Below are 12,304 nucleotides of genomic sequence, written 5' to 3'. Positions count from 1 at the left end.
TTGATAGTGGGGATTGAACTCAGGGGCACTTAACCACTGAGCTACATCCCCAGCCCTATTTTATATTTTATTTAGAGACAGGGTCTCTAAATAATGAGTTGCTTAGGGTCTTGGTAAGTTCTTGAGGCTGGCTTTGAACTCGAGATCCTCCTGCCTCAGCCTCCCAAGCTGCAGGGATTACAGGCATGTGCCACCGCACCCAGTTAAAGCCACCTAATTAAAAAAAATATATATTTTTTAGTTGTGGATGGGCACAATACTTTTCTTTATCTATTTATTTTTATGTGGTGCTGAGGATCAAACCCAGTGCCTCACATGTACTAGGCAAGTGCTCTACCACGGAGCCACCAGCCCCTAAGACCACCATATATATATATTTATTTAAGGGACAAATGACAACCCTTTTAGGCACCAAGACTGATTTCCCCGAGATCTTGCTGGAGTGATGTGGTCCTGGGTCTGATGCCTCCCAGAGACTTCCCCAGCTAATTCCAAATGGACCTGTACCCACTGCCACCCAGGCACCCACTCCTGGAACCCTGGGGGAAGTCCCCTTTGTCCTTCTACTCGTCACCGCATCCCAGCAGGGCTTCCCCCTGACCAACTCAACCTCAGGATCCAGGAAGATGTCACGCAGGCCCCCAGCAGGTGAGGCGTGAACTTGAGCCTCCTCGGGGAAGAAGAGTGACGGCTGAGCCAAGCCAACCGCTCCAGAACTTTCTAGGCAGCGCTGCCAGGTTTCCGGCTCACGCCCACGCCATTCTGCCAGTCTGTGCCAGCCCCTCCTCCACCTGTGCCCCCAGCCTCAGCGCGACACCCTCTCCTAAGGCTGCCTGGGATCAGGAAAGGGGAGCGCTGGGGCGCGTCCCTGGAGGAGAAGGTGGTCCTCGGGGTCCGCTGTGTCTGTCCCTCCCTCGAGCAGCCCGGGAGGGCCGGGCCACTTGGCACTGTCCCTAGAGGGATGAGGAGGTGAATAGCAGTGTCCAGGGGACACGGAAGGTGTGGCTGCATCCCGGGCTGGGAATCGACTCCTTCAGAATGAACACATCCAGGTCCAGTTGCACCAGAAGGCAGGCCAAGGGGAGAGTGTTCTGGAAAGAGTGGCGGCGTGAAGGATCTCAGCACATTAAGGAGAGGCAGGCATGGCCAACGGCGTGGGAGGGGCGAGGGACAGGCCAGGAAGCAAGAAGAGTTCCTGGGAATCAAGTCATAGGCCTTTGCTGGCCTCTGAAGGCACAGCCCCAAAGTCCCATGATGACATCTAACCCCCCCCCCCACCACCACCACCACCACACACACACACACAGGGAGGCAAGGTGAGAGCTGGTGGGGCTTCAGGAAATGATTAGGCCATCAGATGGCGCCCTCATCACTGGGATGAGTAACTGTCATGGTGTGGATGGGAGGTGTCCCCCAGAAGCTCACGTGTGAGACAGTGCAGGAAGGTTCAGAGGAGACATGACTGACTGGGTGGTGAGAGCCTTAACCCAACCAGTGAATGAACCCCTGATGGGATTAACTGGGTGGTGGCTGGAGGCAGGTGGGTGTGGCTGGAGGAGGGGGCATTGGGGGCGTGGCTTTGGGGTCTCTATTTGTCTCTGGAGAGTGGAGTCTCTCTCTGCTTCCTGATCACCATGTGAGCTGCTTCCCTCCACCACACTCTTCCTCCATGATGTCCTGCCTCCCCTCGAGCCCCGAGGAATGGAGCCTGCTGTCTGTGGACTGGGACCTCTGAAACCCTGAGCCCTAAAAATAAACTTTTCCTCCTCTACAGTTGTTCTGGTCGGGTCTTTCAGTCACAGCAAGGAAAAAAAGCTGACTAATAGAGTAACCTTATAAGAAGAGGCCCAGGGAGACAGTTGTCCCCTTCCACCTTGTGAGGACACAGAGAGAAGGGGCCCTTGTGTGTGAGGAAGAGGCCCCACCCAACACGGATCTGCAGGGCTGCCTGGACTTCCTCGCCTCCAGAACCGTGAGAAATCCGTTGTTCCTAGGCAACTCCATTTATGACACTTTGTGACCACAACCTGAACAAACCAAAAATTTGACTATAAGAAGTCCTCCATGTTGTAAAGCATTTGAAACAAGACACTGGGGGGGTGGGGTGGGGAGAGCAGAGACAGCACCAGATAAAAATGGACTGTGCACCGTGTCCCTGCATCTCATGTTCCCCAAGAAGTGAGGAAGAATGTCTGCAGCAGTGCTGTTTGTCATAGCTTCTAACCAGAAATCATGCAAACTAACGACCGTTGACAACGGAATGGGCAGACTGTGGTAAATGCTACAAACCATATGACAATCAAAATGCATTAAACCTGACAGAATGATGAGCAAAATATGTAAGAAAACACAGTGTGATTCCACCGATGTCAAGTACAAGACATCATGCATGACGTTAGAAACAGGGACAGTGATTAGCAGCATTAAAGGAGTGGGAGAGGGCACCAAGAGGCTCCTGGGGCACTGGTAATATTTTATTGCTTGACCTGTATGCTGGTCAAGAAACTGAACATGAGTCTGTCCACAGAATGTATCAAGAATTTATGTCCCAGGGCTCGGGAGGCTGAGGCAGGAGGATTGCAAGTTTGAGGCCAGCCTCAGCAACTTAGCGAGGCCTTAAGCAACTCAGTGAGACCCTGTCTCTAAATAGAAAATAGAAAGCACTGGAGATGTGGCTCAGTGGTTAAGTGTCCCTGGGTTTGATCCCTAGTACCAAATAAATAAATAAAAGAATTGGACCTGATGACTCTGTGGAATCTTCCAGCTCTATAACATTCTCTAATTCTTTAAGGCACAATAATGAATCCTGCCCATGGCAGCCATTGCTAATCAATCGCAGCACTGCCCCCCCCTGAGATCTGAAAGGACCCTCTTCTCTTTAAACCCCAATTCCAGGCAAACAAAATCCCTGCACTTTTCCTGTTTTTAGTCACCAGAAGAACAGTTCAAATAAATAAGCTCTGGCTTGTGGCTTTGCAGAAATACCTATCTGAGTCTCCTCTTCCCCAGGGAAGAACATTCTCATCCCTGCCAGTATCTGCTCGTTTTATTCCCCAAACAAAATGGACGTGCACCCTGTGCTTGGGTGCTTTAAGCAAGGCCTCCAGCCCTAACAAGAGGTGGGAGGGGGAGGGAGCCTCAGGGGTCACAGAGGACAGGAAGCCCAGGGTACCTGGCGTACCATTCCACTTTTGTTCTCTGGGAAGGATTTTCAGCAACAGATTAAAACAAACATATGTTTACTGCCCTCCCATTTGAGAGAGTTGTCGTTGATCTTTAAAAACCCTTGGATCCCAAGTCATTTCCCCGAACAGCTGCGTCTGATCAGACTTCCTAAGAAGGAGAGTTCAGAAGCCCGGGGTCTTCAAAGAAAACCATTATCCAGGGGTGCAATTTTATAAAGGTGATGAAATACTGGTGCACGCTGTGCAAATACCACCTTCCCCCGAGGGTTGCAGACCTCCATGTGGGGCAGCCAGCAATGACCTCGTTGGGCAATAAAAAAAAAAATTGAGGCTCAGAAATGTTAAGTACAAGGGATTAGCAGGGTCAAAAAGCACATTAGTTCTACCATCCCCCAGGAAGGAAACAGGAGATCAGCAAAGGAGGGAACTAAATTGCAAAAAAATAATAATTTAAACATTTTTTAATTAGCTCACCATTTTCTTGCCGTTGCTATGTCAGATGCTGGGTCAGGTAATAGTCCATCAAAATCTATTTAGGGAGTCCCTACCAGGTGACAAGTACTGTCACTGAAGATGAGACACAGAGGACACTGTCCCTGACATTAAAGGACTAGGAAGGACAAGCCGAGAGTGTTATCAGATTGAAAACAAGTATTTTGGATTTGGAGAAGAGCTTAGAAGAAAATTCAATAAGGTAACGTAGCCAAGAAGAATGTTGGCTTGGGAGACAAAATGGTGACAGGCTAAGCCCTAAGTCCTGTTCTCAGAATGGTGTTTTAGTTAAGAGCTGAGAGGAGAAATCGTAAACCAGGCAAAGTTCGAGAGGAAGAAGCATCCCAAGCAGAAAGAATGGCAAGTTTAGCCAGTCGTGATGGTGCATGCCTGGAGTCCTTGAGCCTCGGGAGGCTGAGGCAGGAGGCTCATGAGTTCAAAGCCAGCCTCAGCAATTTAGCCAGGACCCAAGCAACTCAGTGAGACCCTGTCTCTAAATAAAATATAAAAAGGGCTGGAGATGAGGCTCAGTGGTTAAGCACCCCTGGGTTCAATCCCTGGTATCAAATAATTAAATAAATTAAAAAAAAAAAAAAAAACAAATAGAATGACAAGTTCAAAGGCCCAGAGGTAGGCAGGATAAAGGGCATTGACAAGCTAGTGTGCCAGAACTTAGGCACTGCTGGTGGGGCAGGGAGAGGCTCCGAGGGGAAGATCTTGTTGGAGCTGAGGTCTCAATATCACAGGGCAGCTTATCAAGTAATAAAGGTGAAAAATGAGGATGGTGGTGTGGACGAAAGTTGCACCTGCAGAGGTGGTGAGAAGGGGTCCTATTTGAGGAACATATTTTTTTCTATCATCTCTTTTTGTGGGAAGCGGGTACCAGGGATTGGACTCAGGGGCACTCAACCACTGAGCCACATCCCCAGCCCTATTTTGTATTTTATTTAGAGACAGAGTCTCATTGAGTTGCTTAGTGCCTCGCTTTTGCTAAGACTAGCTTTGAACTCACCATCCTCCTGCCTCAGCCTCCCAAGCTGCTGGGATTACAGGAGTGCACCACTGTGCCCAGCCAGACATTTGTCTTTCTGAGAGATTATCGCATTAGGTATTTATGATAAGGCATCTAGAGATGATCTGAAGTATAGAAGAAGATCTGTGTAGGTTATATGCAAAGACTCTGCCATTTTATATAAAGGACTTGAGCATCTTTGGATTTCTAGTTACCATGGATACTAACGGATGATGCTGGGAGTCTGGAGCTCAGGAAGGAGGTCCAGGATGAAGACAGAAATGTGCTGGTCATCACTGAATGATAACAAGAAGCCATGCGTCCAGTGATGTCACCAGGGGGGCCACAGGAAGTGAAAAGAGATGAGCCAGGAGGGAGGGGCAGGGCAGCCCAACTTTTAAGAAAGAAGACCGAGCAGCAAAACAAATCTAAGTCAAGATCAAGCAGGACACAGAAGCCCACAGAGGGTGCAAGGAGAAGTGCCAGGTCCACGTGGGCCACCACCGCGGACAGCTGGAGGGGGGCCAGCTCTCCTGTCTCTGAACTTATTTTCCCCTCCCTACAACTCTGTAGGGCAAGTGTTACCATTATGTTTGCTTTACAGAAAAGGAAACCGAGGTTCAGACAAGTGACCTGTCACAATGATAATAAGGGGTGGAGCCAACATTTTGAAGCTTAGCCACTTCCTCCTAAGTATGTTCTGCAAAATATTAAAAGGTACTTGCCCAGCCAGCATGGTGGCACACTCCTGTAATCCCAGCGGCTCAGGGGGCTGAGGCAGGAGGATCGTGAGTTCAAAGCCAGCCTCAGCAACTCAGTGAGGCCCTAAGTAACTCAGTGAGACCCTGTATCTAAATAAAATATAAAAAAGGCTGGGGATGGGGCTCAGTGGTTAAGTGTCCCTGGGTTAGATCCTTGGTACCCCCCCAAAAATTTACAAGGTGAGATTGAAAAGGGGGTTTGTAAATCAGGCTAGACAGGTTTCTGCACCCCACGGCTTCTCAGACTTATTAGGTGACCTGCGATTCTTCAAGAAGATGTAGCACGTTCCGAATGCACCAGAACCTTTTTAGTTTTCTTTTGTAGAAGAGCAAGTCACCAACATGCAAGGAAACCATGGCGACAGGCAACATCAGCCATCCTCAGAATGGATCTGAGCAAAGTCCAAAGTGCTCCCCCCAGCTCCCATCCCCTGGACCCCCGGGGGAAGGGCTGACAGGGGCCTTCTGCTGCACAGATAACTGGGGCCAAGCCCACAGGTTCAGTGGTTTGTCCTGTATCACGTTCCTGCAGCAATTAAGCAAGACAAATCAGCCTGGCCCATGTGCAAGAGCGTGAGAGAAATCAGGTCAAGTGGAGCAGAAGCAGCCAAGGGCCAAGATGTCCCTGCCCGTGTCCCTGCCCGCGTCCCTACCTGGGTCTTTCCCAGGCTCCCTTTCTGTGTGGTTTCCATGGGATCGACCCAGAGTTAGGGTGCAGAGTGGAGGCAGAGGGCACGGGTGGGCTTGGGTGGGCTTCAGGAGGAGCTTCTATGGCCTTGGGCTTGCGGAGGGCCCTGTGGGAGCGGTGGTGGATCCCGGGAGGGGATGTACGTAGCAAAGGGAACTGAGGAAGAAAACTCCCCAGCCCCTAGGGAGAGATCTGTCTAAAGACTTCCAAAAGCTGGGGGCTTAGGCACCTTGCAAGCCTATCCTCCTTACCTCTGGTGGTCTGCACTTAGCACTTACAGACCCCAAGGCACCCAGTGGCTCAGGAGGCTGAGGCAGGAGGATCGCAAGTTCAAAGCCAGCCTCAGCCACTTAGCAAGGCCCTAAGCAACTCAGTGAGACCCTGTCTCTAAATAAAATGCAAAATTGGGCTGGGGATGGGGCTCAGTGAGTAAGTAAACCTGGGGTTCGATTCCTGGCACCAAGAAAAAACAAATTTTAAAAAGATCCCACAGCAAATGGGTGGGACATCTGTCCAGTATCAGCACTAGGCCTTTCCCCCAACAGGCACCACTACACAGAAGGGCCCGTGCATCACTGCCTCCTGATGAGGAGCTGTGCCTCAGCAGAGAGGGGCACTCCCCTCTGGGAGGGGGTATTGCCAGAAGCAAACTGTGAAGCAAAGACCCCCAAACCACCCAAGGCATATGCTTGAGAGCAGGGATTCTAGAGTTGGGATAGTCACAGGTCCCAGGACCCTCCGTGACCCTTTAGTAACCTGTGACCCAGACTCATAGAGAAGTGGGTCTGAAGTGTGTTCTAATGCACAGAAATGTCAGAGAAAGATGGATAGGACACCAGTCTGTGTGGAGCAAAGCTCATTCCTTTTACTACTATTATCATTTATAATGTTCCACAGTGAGTCGTCTCAGATGGCTGGCTGACCTACTCCTCAAAAGTAGAATTTACCTGAACTCCAATACAGCAGATATTCACTCATCTCCAGAGGCCTGAACAGTCTCCATTATTAAAAAAAATAAAATAAAATGAAGAGCTGGGCATGGTAGCACATGCCTGTAATCCCAGCGGCTCAGGAGGCTGAGGCAGGAGGATCATGAATTCAAAGCCAGCCTCAGAAACTTAGTGAGGCTCTAAGCAACTCAGTGAGACCCTGTCTCTAAATAAAATACAAAATAGGGCTGGGGATGGGGCTCAGAGGTTAAGTGCCCCCTGGGTTCAATCCCTGGCGCCAAAAATAAAAATAAAAAAGTAAAATGAAGTGAACCCATGACTAAGTGCATCGGCCTTGTGAATGCAGCATAACCTTCTACAAATGTTCCCAAGAAGCCGGGTCGTTGTTCTTTCTAAGATGTGATAAGCAACGTCAGGTGCGACACTCCCTGTAGGTGGGCACCGTGCCCAGGAAGGTACCTTGTAAAAAGAGAGCCCCTCCTGTGATAGATGCCGTGATTTCTATACCCGGGACGGCTCCTTCGAGTCCAAGGAGAGCGATTCTCAAAGGCCCCTGGGCCTCTCTTGCAGGGAAAATCTTTCAAGAGCTTTCCCAGCCACCGAGTCCCACGGTACCTGTGTGTTCCCTCTGCCATTATTGAGACTGCAGTCTTTGCAAAAAAGGAAAAAAAGTCTTCCTCAGCTTGTCACATAGCAGCAGGATGTTTAAAAAAAGAATGTCACACACACACACACACACACACACACACACACGACCTGCATCGTAATCAAATGTTAAGTATCCCAGAAAAGAATCCCTTGCCATTTAGATTTTGAGAAAAAAAATGATTTATATATATGAAATTTTTGGGGGACATTACACTTAAACTCTCTAGATGACTTCTTCCATCGAGATTCATTATATTCCACTAGGATTGCCACTGTGTGACTTGGTGGCTAAAAACATTATTCTGTCTGCGGCTTTCACTGACATCAGAATGTCGCACGGTGTGGGTCCCCTCTCGGAGTGCCTCTATTTTATTACACAGCTAGGAAGGGCTTAATGGGACTGGATCTCTTTCAGGAAAGATTAGGAAAACACATTCTCAGGGAACACAGCAACACTGACATCGAGTTCTCCAAATTTTTAAAAACCACAGCTCTCCGCACACACGGCTGCACAAAGCCCACGCTATAGTCCTCAGTGGTCCTTTAGAGACTTTTAAGTGCCCACTCTTCATGGGGTGCATGGACTTGAGGGTAAACCCAGCCAAGGAGTGCTCCCCCTTCCCTGCAAATGGCTCTACCAAGACCATCAATGTCACCACCAAATTGGCAAGCACTGAGTTCAAACCGCAGCCCAGGCTCCCCCTTCCTCCAGACATCTGTATCCCTGAGGACAACAAGCCCAGCTTAGAGGAAATCGGGGGAAAGGGAGCCAAGAGTTTTTCCTGCTGGAGCTAGGAGGAGGAGGCTGCAGGGGAACAGGCTCCATAGAATAAGTTCTAGCTTAAAGAGCTCTGGAGGGGAAGGAGAGCTGGCTCAGCATCTTCTGCGAAAGCGCAGTCCCCCAAAAACATTAAAAAAAAAAATAGAACACTCGTTGATGGAGTTGCTTGCACAACCGAGTGAGGCTCAAGGTATCACAGAAAAAACAGAGTTTTCTTGTATTCCACCCCAAGCTGTGTACCATCTGAGGCTGATTCAGGAAAACACTCAAATCTCCTGGTAATTTCCTGCAGACAGGACGTTTAATCATCTCCAAGCCTCCACCGCAAAAGAAAAAGCAAAAAACCTAAACCCAATGATTCACACTCTCAAAATGAATCTGTCTTCGGAACAGAACAGTTTTTTTTTTTTTCCTTTTGCTCTTGAAAAGCAGCCACGATATGTTATTCTAACAAAGTGTTCCTTGCCTTCAAACAGAAATAAAAAAAAGTCACTCAAGGAGGGTTTGTTCTGATGTCTGTTCTGTGTTTTTTTTTTTTTTTTTTAACTTCTATCCAGTCAACAGTTTTCTTCTGGCAGGTTCTCAGCAATCCAGGGAGACCTGGGTAGTCGGTGACTCAGAACATAGGGTCATCTTTATGAGCCTCCCCGCTCCCTCACTCCTTGGCCCCCATGCGAAGATGTTTTATTGTGGGACCAGCAGAATTAGCTGCACATACAAATTCTTCAGCTCACTTGACACCTTTATCTGAATTGCCCAATGGCTGGGAAGACTTGGCAATTGATTTGAAAAAAGGAAAGGCCCCCATCCGCCCCAAGTGGTATTTGTTCTGTCTGCACAGACAGGGACGTGTCCACCTCTCTAATTACTCAACGAGTTGCACAGATAAAAACATCTGTGTGCAGAAAGCAGGGAACCCAAAGTATACAAATGATTCACACCACCTAAACAACCGAAAATAAAAGCCAGCCCAGCGCAACCAGGGCCTGCTAAAAGCCAAAATAATTTAATATGGGCGGAAATGGAATTTGGCAATGCATGCATCAGACGTTGCTCCAATTTGGGAAGGTATGTCTACCAGCTGCCTCATCTTAAAGGGGAGGGGGGAACGACATTAAACTCTGACCCTCTGCATTACCTCCCAACTTCTTGCTTAGGTACAAACAAGCGAACAGATGGGGGTGGGGGTGGGGGTGGGGACTGAAACTGCATCTTTTAAAACCTCAGCCACCCACCCACCCACTCTCACGATTATTTTGGTTTGAAATCTTCCCTGGGCACAGCTGCCCAAGCATCCCAGATTTCCAAGATTGCAGTCTTTCCCCAAGTCCTGACACGAGGGGCAGATGAAAGGGTGCATGTAGCACCCCCCCCCCCCACCAGGCAGGGGGCACCGAGCTCCCCCCCCCCCCCCCCCGCCAACCCCACCAGCTTCTCCAAACAGATTCCCCAAGGGAGAGAGAGAGAGAGAGAGAGAGAGAGAGAGAGAGAGAGAGAGAGAGAGAGAGAAAGGGAAGACCAGGAGAGGGGGACCTCATGCCCCTTCCTCCAACTCAGAGCAAATGAATTAACAAATCCAGAGTTGCTTATTTACCGAAGTCCACACCAAGGAGAAAAGATATGAATGTTTAAAGTCTTAGCAAAATGAGCGACACTTCCATTTTTAGGGACTGTAAACACACACCAGAAAGGGTGCAGGTCCACCCAAAGGATGTTTTGAGATAGCTCTTCCTAGACACAGACGTTAAGCAGTGTCTTCTGAGTTCAGCGGAAATAAGTAGGTCGCAGCAGTAAACATACTTTCAATATTTACGGGAATGGAAAGATAAGAAAGCCATTTGAAAAGGCTGTTGAAAAAGCAAATCCTTATGAGTTTAATCCCCCGCCCCGCAATGTATCCCGACGCAGGGACAACATCTCCCTCTCCTTGTGATGTCATGGTGAACCACTGTGGGCTGGGAAAGTGGTTGCGCTCTGACCCGAGAGCCCAAGGTCCCCTGGGCAGAGCTGCCCTCCCAGCCAAGGGTGACTGGGCGCATCTGTCGCACAGGTCCCTTTCCCGGTACCGGGCCGGCCCTCCAGGGAGGATCGCGCGCTGGGGCCACCCGCCCTGCGCCCGGCTCCGTGCGCCCCGCGCCCCGCTCCGTGCGCCCTGCCCGGGGGCCACTTACCCGGCTCAGCCCTGCATCGCTCGGCGCGGCGGCGCCTCGGAGGCCGGGAAGCTGCGGGCGGCAGGAACGGGGCCGCGGGCCGGGGCGGGGTGCAGCTACGCAGCCCGGTGGGCGGTGGGCCACCAGCTGCTCGGGGCCCGGGAGCGCCCTGCCGGGGCTCCGCGCGAGGAGCGTACCATGCCCCGGGCGGCCGCCGCTGCACACGCAGCTGCGACCCAGGAGAAGCTCTCGGGTCCCGGGGAGCAGCTCGGACCTCCCCAGGCTGCCTCCGGGCTGCTTTAAGGGACGCCGCCCCACCTCCCGCCCCGCTGATTGGAGAAAATTCCGAGCCACAGGCCAATCGCAGGCCTGTTCCCAAATTGGGATCTCAATCAAGGGAGCTAAGGCTTTAAAATTAGAAAGGGCTGCTGGGGGGCTCAGCCATCTTCCAGAAGCAGGACACAGGCTCTCCCGTCCTTGGAGAGCGCACAGAGGCGGGAGGAGCCATGTCAGAGCCGGCAGAGCATCCAAGGGGTCCTGTTGGACCGTCGGTGCTGCTCATCCTCCTGGCAGCCTCCCCAACTGGCTCTCCTCCTTCCAGGCCCTCCGGGTGTCTCTCCATCCTGGAGGCCCTCTTGACCTCCTGCTCTGGAGAAGGCCATGCTCCTAAAGCCTCTGCTGTGGGGGCCACTCAAGACACGTCTCACTGATTGGCTTAACGTGACCCTCGCCTTGCATCTTAAGTTCCACCTGGTGGAACGTTTTCATCTGTCATCAAGATGGATCACTCCCTGCCTGGGACATTGTGAACTCCCAGTAAATATTTGCCGATTGATTGAATGAATGGATGAAGGAATGAACAATTAAACATTGGCTGTGCCAATACAATTGTTAATTAAGAAGCAGCAGTCAAGAGGCCAGGTGTGGATTTCAGACAAGCCCTGTTCAAATCTGCCCTCCGCCTCTTACTGGTGGGTCACCTGCGCCTCAGTTCCCTTGTCCGCGGGAGGAAGGATCCTGAAATCCTTCATCTCCCAAGGTGGTTGTAAAGCCTGCATTAGCTCATGTCTAGACTGGAGGAGGCTTCAGCTGATAGCTACACACTACTCAAGAGTCAATGGCTGTCCTTATTCCTGGGATTAACATTTGCTGGAAGTCAGGACTGAGTTTGCTGGTTTGATACTCTGGGGAGGCAGTTATTCACCAAAGGAAGAGGAAGTAAGTTCCCACCCAGGGCCAGGCCCATGCCAGGTGCCAGTGTCGTCAGTAAAAGATAAAGTCCTTGACCATGAGGCACTCATGGGCTAGGGTGGGAAATAGATAAATAATGACAATTATATTAAGTGAGACATAAGGGAAGACATGGAGAGGAGTATTCACTGTAACATGAAAAGAAATGAAGCCGGGCACAGTGGCGCGGGCCAGTAATCCCAGAAGCTTGGGAGGCTGAGGTAGGAGGATTGCGAGTTCAAAGCCAGCCTCAGCAAAAGTGGGCACTACATAACTCAGTGAGATCCTAAATAAAATACAAGTAGGGCTGAGGATGTTGCTCAGTGGTCAAGTGCTCCTGAGTTTCAATCCCCAGTACCCCCTCCCCCCAAAAAGGAAAAAGAAATGAAAACATAACTATTCAGTAA

General features: G+C 50.4%; 1 protein-coding gene across 2 annotated transcripts in view; it reads right to left on the bottom strand.

The window, feature by feature from the left end:
- Positions 1-12,304, bottom strand: part of Prickle2 (prickle planar cell polarity protein 2) — a 328,682-nt gene that overhangs the window by 144,593 nt on the left and 171,785 nt on the right. Inside the window, exon 1 of one of the 2 annotated variants that reach the window (XM_046452954.2) lies at positions 10,689-10,913. The exons of the other annotated variant lie outside the window; for it this stretch is intronic. The gene's annotated coding sequence lies outside the window, so the exon portion shown is untranslated. Of the gene's footprint in view, positions 1-10,688; positions 10,914-12,304 lie in introns of those variants that run through there. 2 annotated transcript variants of the gene reach the window in all.

This window comes from Marmota monax, unplaced genomic scaffold (genome assembly GCF_021218885.2).
Source record: "Marmota monax isolate L192 unplaced genomic scaffold, Marmota_monax_Labrador192_F-V1.1 WCK01_AAM20220418_F8-fsc00042, whole genome shotgun sequence".
NCBI classification, from domain to species: Eukaryota; Metazoa; Chordata; class Mammalia; order Rodentia; family Sciuridae; genus Marmota; species Marmota monax.
The sequence above is the reverse complement of the archived record's forward strand: the minus strand, read 5'-3'. Positions and strand labels throughout refer to the sequence as shown.